Consider the following 9,632-nt stretch of genomic DNA (forward strand, 5'->3'; position numbering starts at 1 on the left):
TTTGTGCAGCTTATACATGTCTCACCTTAGAATGGGACAAGGACCTGGGAGAAGATTAGAATCACCCATGCCCCAGCAGTCAGAAGGTAGCTCGAGGATGGGCCTCAGGGGTCCTGGGCACCGGGGGGGGGAGGGGGGGCGGTCACCGAGGGGGAGGCCACGTCTTCCTTCAGCGGCCGGTGTGGCTACAGTCACCCCCAGGAGATGTTGGCCTCCAGTTGCTCTAAGGAAGACTCCTTGTGGGTTTTTTCCTCCTTTCTCCGCCACTGGGGTGAGTGGTCCTGACTCTTCCTCGCCGTGTCTTCTCACAAAACCTTCAGGATTGAGAGATTCCTTGGCCAAAAACCAAGAAAACAAAATCGCCCCATTCCCCCAGTGGATTCGGATGAAAACGGGTAGCAAAGTCAGGTAATGACTCCAGGAGGGGAAGAACCACGCGGGGTCCGTAAGGAATTCACTTACATGGCTGCACACACACACATGTACGCTGTGTCAATAGCATGATCTTCTTCCCCACATGCTGCTGAAGCCGTCACCTGCAAGGCACAGCTGCGAGGGTTTCACTGGGGCTGTGATCAGCGGGTGGGTTCAGCAAGAACTATGTCTTTTAAAAAAAAAAAAGACTGGTTGTCCGTTGTTGCTGGAAACAATTGGGGACAGATTGACAACAGTCTGTGGATACAGGAGTGTCTTTTTTTCTTTTCTTTGTAAAGATTTATTTGAGTGGCAGAGATACAGACACAGAGAGGGAGAGACAGAGAGAGGTCTCCCATCCACTGGTTCACTCCCCAAATGGTCACAATGGCGGGAGCTGCACCGATCCTAAGCCAGGAGCCAGGAGCTTCTTCTGGGTCTCCCACGTGGGTTCAGGGGTCCAAGCACTTTGGGCCATCTTCTACTGCTTTCCCAGGCCACAGCAGGGAGCTGGATTGGAAGTGGAGCAGCCGGGACTCGAATTGGCACCCACGAGGGATGTTGACGTCACAGGCTGAGGTTTAACCCAGTACCCCACAGTGCCAGGCCCAGATGTTTCATTTCTCTTAGGTAGATGCCTGGACACGTGGTAAGCCTCTGTTTACTTTTATCAGAAGCTGCAAACTGTTTGCCAAAGCAACTGGATCTATTTCAAAGCGAGCCCTTAAGAACCTCATATTCTCTGCCTCGCAGTCAGGGTCAGGCAAGATTTCCTTCTGGGCTCATAACCCAAGCAGTAGGATCGCCGGTGAATCAAGTTGCGGTAACCTGTCCCTGCCACGCGGGAGGGCAGCTCTAAGCCGGGTCATTCACCCTCCCCGTTGTTGCTCACCCTCCCTTGCCCTTCCCTGATCTTCCCTTCAGGAACACCAGCACAAGTGCCAAGGGCAGAATCAGGTCAAGGCAGTGGATACATAATGTATGGATCGTCTGCGAATTAAGTTTCCACCCCAAGCCCAGAGCCCTGGTTGTCTGCCTTGAGATGAACTATTTATTGGTTTGGCTACTAGATCCCGCACTGGACAATGGGCGAGTCACGATTCCCAAGGGGCCAGGCCGGCAAAGCTGGATCGCTTTCCCCAGCTGGACAATCGCCTGGAGGCAGCTCTCAGTTACGAGATCAGTCGGAGGCATCTGCTGAACTGCGCCAGAATGAGCGCAGGCAGAACCAGCATTTCCTGCCACTGTCCTGTGCGCCCCGTGGATGCTGTCACTGCTCGTTGAGCGATGACTCATGGGAACTTGGAGGTCTGGCTGAGCCTGCCCAAGGTCACTCCGCAGAGGCCACAGTGGACTCCCCAGTCTTGGTGCCGTGCGGGTCCTTCTCTGGAAAACCTCTCGCTCCGTCTCTCCCTCTCTCTCTCTGTCTGTAACTCTACCTCTCAAGTAAATAAATAAATAAAATCTTAAAGAAAGAAAGAAAAGCATTAGGAGAAACATTCTGACGTCTTTGGCCTCTACAGAAGCTGGACTGGGATTTTGCTTGTGATGTTATCTCTTCCTCTCTGTAAACAGCGCTATGGATAGATGCCGGGGGTCTTTGCACCACCTGACTGGGAGCAGTGTGCTCTGAGGATACTCAGGCTGGGTAGCCCTTATCGGAAAAGCTTGGGACTAGAAGTGCTTCAGAACTCTCCCCCCAGAGTTTGGAATATTTGTATATGTATAATGAGACATCTTGGGGATGGGACCTAAGTTCAAATGCAGGATTCCTCTTTCGTGTACCTCTTAGACACATAGCCTGCAGGTAATTCTATTTTATTTTATTTTTTTAAAAAAGATTTATTTATTTAGGGCAGGTGTTGTGGCATAGCTGGTAAAGCCACTGCCTATGGCTCCAGCATCCCATATGGCTGCTGATTTGAGTTCCTGCTGCTCTACTTCTGATCCAGCTGTCTGCTAATGCTTCTGGGAAAGCAGTGGAGGATGGGAGTCACCCACGTGGGAGACCTGGAAGAAGCTCCCGCCTCCTGGCTTCGGCTGGCCAAGCTCTGGCCATTGCAGCCACTTGGGAAGTGAACCAGCAGATGGAGGATCTCTCTGTCTCTGTCTCTCTGTAGCTCTGCTTTTCAATAAAAAAAAATACATCTTAAAAATATTTATTTATTTGAAAGGCAGAACAACATAAAGAGATGAAGAGACAGAGAGAGAAGAGATCTTCCGTCTGCTGGTTCACTCCTCAAATGGCTGCGACAGCTAGGGCTGGGCCAGACTGAAACCAGGAGCCAGGAGCTTCTTCCAGGTCTCTCATATGGGTGCAGGGGTCCAAGCACCTGGGCCATCTTCTGCTGCTTTCCCAGCACCATTAGCAGGAAACTGGATAGGAAGTGGAGCAGCCAGGACTCAAATCTGCCCTCCAATACGGGATGCTGGTGTCACAAGCAACAGCTCACCTGCTGGGTCACAATGCCGGCCTGAGGGTAATTCTATACAATATTCTTAGTGCACCTGTATTTTGACAGCAACCCATCACAGAAGGTCAGGTGTGGAATTCTCCACTTGCGGCATCATTTCAGAGTTCAGAGGGTCTCCGACTGTGGAGCGATTCACATTTTGTGGTTTTGAATTTCGGGATGCTCCTCAGAAACCTCTGTGGCACAGCCACAGGTTTGCATCATTTGTGTCTCCCCATACCCCTGCAGCACTGGTAGCAGGATTATTTCAGAGACGTCAGAGGATTGTAAAGCAGCCTGAGTCTTCTGCCTTTGGTTAGCGCGCTGAGCACGCAGAAATAAGCGAAGTCTCCAAAGCTCCCCGGCGCCAGAACCAAACAGAGGCAAATCTGGGCTGCTCTGAGGGCAAATTCCCGCGTCAGCTGCTCGTGGGACGCCTCCCCAGCGCCGGCCACCACAGGGCAGCTTTGACCCCAGTGTGCTCAGGTCGCTCGAAGGCGAGGAGGAGAGCAGGAGGAGTGTACTGCAGCCCCCTCCCAGTGCTCCTCCGCATTCCAGAGGGGCGGCCTGGAACTCCGTTTCCCACCATCCGCGGCGGAGGCGGGGTCCTTGTGAGCGGTTTGGGTGCGGGCGCAGCTTCTGGGTGCGCTACTAGAGCGTCGCCGCTAGGGGCGCTGCAGCCCGACTGGGTGGCGCTTCTCCCGGGCTCTGCACAGCACCGCGGCCCCTTGAGCTGCGGCCAGAACCCTGGAGCCGCCCGCCCTGAGCCCCCGGGCGGAGGCGCCCTTGTGTTTGCGCCCCTAGCCTTCCAGTGGCTGTGTAAACCTCTGTTTCCCAGTGTCCAAACCTTAGATCCTGGGCGTGCCAGTTCTCACCGCTCAGCTCCGAATTCCCTTAAGCTGTCCAACAAGGATTTGGTGAATACCTCTTTCAAGTCACTCAGGGTGCTGGATGAGGGGGCTCTAGCAATGGCCCAGAAGTCTACCTTATATTTTCACAGCACTGATTCGCCAGACGCAGAAGGAAACAGGCCGTCTTAAGTGACAACAGGTGACAACAAATAACACATTTCGACACTCTCAAAGATTTTTTTTTTCTGGTTACTGTAACTATGAGATAGTAGCAACAAAATAACTAGATGTGAAATATTTGAAGCAACAAAGGATGAGATCACGAGAAACAGCGAGTGACCCAGCAGACAGGCGATAACAAACGCTGGTGAGGACGCGGAGGAATCGGCTCCCTTCTGCGCTGTCGGTGGGACTGTGACCTGGTGAAGCTGCCTTGGAAAACCATTGGGCTGTCTTCCAACCGCAGGCAGGGAGTCATCCCACGACTCACCAGCTCTGCTTCCAGGCAAAGTACCAAGAGGACCCAAGGCAAAGTGCACCCGAGGATCTGTGCGTAAATGTTCGCCGCAGCAGCCTTTGTAATAGGCCAGCAGGTGAGCAGCCCCGAGGTCCGTCAGCAACCAAGGAAATTAGTGGTGACTGCTCGTGAGACAAGGCTTCTTTCTGGGGCGACAGACATATTCTAGAATTAAATAATGGCATTAGTTTCACAACTCCTGTGAATATACTAAAAACCATTGAATTGGGCCGGCGCTGTGGCGTCCTCCTGCAGCACCAGCATCCCATATGGGTGCCAGTTCGAGTCCCAGCTGCTGGGAAGGAAACGGATGGCCCAAGTGCTTGGGCTCCTGCACCCACATGGGAGACCCAGAAGAAGCTTCTTCTGGCCCTTGGCTTTGGCCTGGTCCAGCCCTGATCATTACAGACATTTGGGGGAGTTGACCAACAGATGGAAGATCTTCCTCTCTGTCTCCTTCTCCCTCTCAATCTGTATCTCTGCCTTTCAAATAAATAAATCTTAAAAATAAATAAATAAATAGTAAAGAAACCCTACTGGATTGTACAATTAAAAAGGGTGAATTTTATGGTATGTAAATTATGTCTCAATAAAGCTGTTATTTTAAGGCAAAGAGACTACTGCAAATGGCCAGACATATCTGCAAAAGAAGCAACTAGAACTTTGAGAGTTTACTTACGTAACTGTGGGGTGGAAGGCTCAATGGATACGGTGAACAACAGGGTAAATGCAGCTGAATAGTGCATTAGTAAAGTGGAAGGCAGATCTGAAAAAATTACCCAGAATGCAGCACACGGAGTTATATGAAGAGGTTCCAAGAAGAGAGGATGCAATGAGAAGGCATATAAAATATCCAGTCTGAATCCCAGAGGAAGAGAATAGGGGAAAAATCAGCATTTGAAAAGCTAATGGATAAGCAATTCTAGAGTCAAAGAAAGATGTGAGCCCATAAACAAAACACAACAAGCTTCAAGAAAGTTAAAGAACAAAGAAACCACACCTGGATGTACTGCAGAGAAACCACAAAGCTCCAAACACGGCTAGAAAGATGGCCGGCGCCGTGGCTTAACAGGCTAACCCTCCGCCTTGCGGTGCCGGCACACTGGGTTCTAGTCCCGGTTGGGGCGCCGGACTCTGTCCCGGTTGCCCCTCTTCCAGGCCAGCTCTCTGCTGTGGCCCGGGAAGGCAGTGGAGGATGGCCCAAGTCCTTGGGCCCTGCACCCCATGGGAGACCAGAAGAAGCACCTGGCTCCTGGCTTCGGATCAGCGCCATGTGCTGGCCGCAGCGGCCGTTGGAGGGTGAACCAACGGCAAAGAAAGACTTTTCTCTCTGTCTCTCTCTCTCACTATCCACTCTGCCTGTCAAAAAAAAAAAAAAGAAAAGAAAGGAAAGATGTTCTACAAAGACATAGTTATATGGTGGCAGTAACAATGAATCGAAAAAATGTCTTCAAAATGCCAACAGAAAAAGTAACTGTTAACCCAGAAGTGTATGCCCAGTGAAACCATTTTCCAAAAACTATCTTCTAAAAACTAGTGTTAAATAAAAATATGAAGGTGAGATAGGGCCATTTTCAGAAAAAAACTGAGATTTTTACCACAAACAGATCTCTCTCTCTCTCTCTCTCTCTCTCTGACTCTCCCTCTCTCTGTGTGACTCTGCCTTTCAAATACTTTGATAAATCTTAAAAAAAAAAAATTGTCCACAAAAAAACTACCCACAAATCTGTGTACAATCTGTGAAATTCTTTAAAAAGGACATTAACAAACACTGTCAACACTAATTTGTATGGAGTAAGAGGTGAGGCTAGTACAGAGAGTTATGATATTCCAGATTCTTTGTGCATTTCTTAGAGAATATTAAAGTATTGATCTACTGTAGACATTGCTAAATGTGCATGGTAAAAATTCAGGTAAACACCAAAAACAGAAAATATATAGTTTCCATACAAGAAGAGGAGAAATAGAATAAGAACACAAAACCTCAATTTAGGAGAAAAGGAAGTTTAGAAAAGAAGACAAATAGAAACCAAAAGGAGGATGGTAGAAATTTAAATACAGGGGCCGGCACTGTGGCGTAGCAGGTAAAGCCACTGCCTGTGGCACTGGAATCCCATATGGGCACTGGTTCAAGTCCCGGCTGCTCCTCTTCTGATCCAGCTCTCTGCTATGACCTGAGAAAGCAGTAGAAGATAGCCCAAGTGCTTGGGTCCCTGCGCCAGCTTGGGAGACCCAGAAGAAACTCTTGGCTCCCGACTTCAGATTGGCTCAGCTCTGGCTGTTGCAGCCATCTGGGGAGTGAACCACTGGATGGGAGATCTTTCTCTCTGTAACTCTATTTCTTAAAAAAAAAAAAAATCTTAAAAAAATCTAAACACATTAGTAATTACAATAAATATAAATAGATTAAACAGTCTGTTAAAAGAACCTCAGATTTAGATTCATAAAAATCTTTGCACACCTGGATTAAGGATAAAATAAAGAACAAAGAAAGGATAAGAGCATAATGCTGAGAAAAGATGTACCAGGCAAATACTAATGAAAAGAAGGCTGGTACAACTATACTGTTAGTTAACAAATAGGTGATAAAGCGAAAGTTATCAGAGATAAATAAGGACCTTATTTAATGATAAAAGAATAATGTATCAGGAAGATAGGAGAGTCCTGAAATTGTGGGCAATTATTGAAACAGCATCCAAAAACATAAACTAAATGTTTATGGAACTGTGGAAAGAAGTTGATGAGTACTGGGAGATTTTGATACAATGCTCTTGATTATTGATAGATGAAGCAAGATTTCAGTAACAAAATTGGTCAGCTTGATTTAGTGGATATTTACAAATTACCCTGTATCCAAAAACCAAGTGCCCATGGAACAGTTCCAAAAATGGACCAGAAAGGCCATAAAACCAATATCAATGAATTTCAAAGATTCTGACTCACATAAAGCATATTTATGACCTAGGATTATTACATCTAACTTAAGGAACTACTTACAAGTAAACAACAGAAACTTGAATGACAGATCCCTACATTTTGGAAATTAAAAAGTTCCAGAGAATGTGTGGGTCAAGTGAGAAATTGTAGGAGAGACTGAAAGTTGTCTAGAAATAGGGGCCAGTGCTGTGGCACAGTGGGTTAAAGCCCTGGCCTACAGTGCTGGCATCCCATATGGGCACTGGTTCTAGTCCTGGCTGCTCCTCTTCTGATCCAACTCTATGCTATGGCCTGGGAAAGCGGTAGAAGATGGCCCAAGTCCTTGGGCCCCTGCACCCATGTGGGAGACCAGGAAAAAGCTCCTGGCTCCTGGCTTCAGATCGGCAAGGCTCTGGCCATTATGGCCATTTGGGGAGTGAACCAGCAGATGGAACACCTCTCTCTGTCTCTACCTCTCTCTGTAACTCTTTCAAATAAGTAAAAATAAAGTCTTAAAAAAAAAGTTGTCTAGAAATAGTGATTCAATTCTACTTATCTTTTTTTTTTTTTTTCTTTTTTTTGACAGACAGAGTGGATAGTGAGAGAGACAGAGAAAGGTCTTCCTTTTTGCCGTTGGTTCACCCTCCAATGGCTGCTGCGGCCAGTGCATCTCGCTGATCTGAAGCCAGGAGCCAGGTGCTTCTCCTGGTCTCCCATGCGGGTGCAGGGCCCAAGCACTTGGGCCATCCTCCACTGCCTTCCCGGGCCATAGCAGAGAGCTGGCCTTGAAGAGGGGCAACCGGGATAGAATCCGGCGCCCCAACCGGGACTAGAACCCGGTGTGCCGGCGCCGTAAGGCAGAGGATTAGCCTGTTAAGCCACGGCGCCGGCCAATTCTACTCATCAAAACTTGTAGATGCCCCTAAAACTGTAATTACAGGAAATTTATAGCTGTGGACACTTACATTATAAAGGAAGAAAGGTGAAAATTAATTTGCAAGAATTCACTGTAAGAGGGAAAAAATAGAATAAACCCATAAAGTATAAGGTATACTTATATGCTTTATATAAAGTATATATATTTATATACTTATATATTTATAATATATATGGTATATACTTTTTGTATATACTTTTATATATATATTTGTAAATATATATACTTTATATAAAGTATAAAAAATGACAAAGCAAAAAGCAAGGAAATATAATAAAACAAGCATAAAATGGACATGATCAATGAGCCAGGGCCAAGATAAAATAGACAAACCTTTTGCAAGACATTTTTAAAAAAAATGAGAGTAGAGGCTAGCATTTGGTGTAGTGGTTAATGTTCTACTCGGGATGCCAGCACCCCCCACCGGAGTGTCTGGGTTTGGGTCCTGACTCCGCTTTCAAATGCCAGCTTCCTGCTAACACACACCCCGGGGAGGCAACAGACAATGGTTCAAGTACTTGGGTTCCTGCCACCTACCTGGGAGACCTGGATTGAGTGGCTTCTGGCTTGGGCCTGGCTGTTGCAGGCATTTGGGGAGTGCCAATCTGAAGCCAGGAGCCATGAGCTTCTTCCGGGTCTCCCATGCAGAGGCCCAAGCACTTGGGCCATCTTCCCCTGCTTTCCCAGGCCATATCAGAGAGCTGGATTGGAAGTGGAGCATCTAGGACTTGAACTGGCGTCCTTATGAGATGCTGGCACTGCAGGCCGGGGCTTTAACCCACTGTGCCACAGCGCCGGCCCCGGAATACTACCTTCTGATGTAGCCTCCTGTGTGCCCCTTTCTTTCCTCGCCCTGCTTCCTCATCATGTTGATCACTAGCTTGATTTTTAAAAATGTCTGTAGTTTCATCATATACCTGTGCATCTCTAAACAAAATATTATTTAGTTTACTTGTTTAGGCTGTATGACAGTGACATCATGACTTCAATTTCTGCAACTTGCCTTTTCATGCATTATATGCTGTGATTATATATTATACACAGTTGTGTGTTTATTATGTAGCAGTGACTAATTCACTCTGGAAATATCACTAACCGTTCTCCTATCGTTGCTCATTTGGTGGCTTCCCGTATTTCTGTATTGTAAATATTAGTTCAGTGAGTATTCCTATCAGTGTGCAAAAATGTCTCTGCAATATATCGAGCTCCGTTTTCCATAATGCTGCTCATTGGCTTTGCAGGCAGTGCACACTCCATTTGTGTATATGTGACACAGACCCTCTCCCAGCCTTTGTATTTTTGTACTTACCAACCGTTCTGGGCTCTCATTAATTCTAATAATTTATAAATTATTTTGGGTATTTCTGTGCACTTAATTATATTCACTGCCAATAACGACAATGCTGTTTTTTTCTCTCTCCTTATTTGAGTGTCTGGCTTACCCCGGCCTTATCGAGCCATCAGGATGTCAGAGACAGCTTCATCTTTTTCTGCTCCTAAAGGAACAATAGTTACAATGGTTTACCATTAGGAATGATGACTAG

The sequence above is a fragment of the Lepus europaeus genome, chromosome 11, assembly GCF_033115175.1.
Source record: "Lepus europaeus isolate LE1 chromosome 11, mLepTim1.pri, whole genome shotgun sequence".
NCBI lineage: Eukaryota > Metazoa > Chordata > Mammalia > Lagomorpha > Leporidae > Lepus > Lepus europaeus.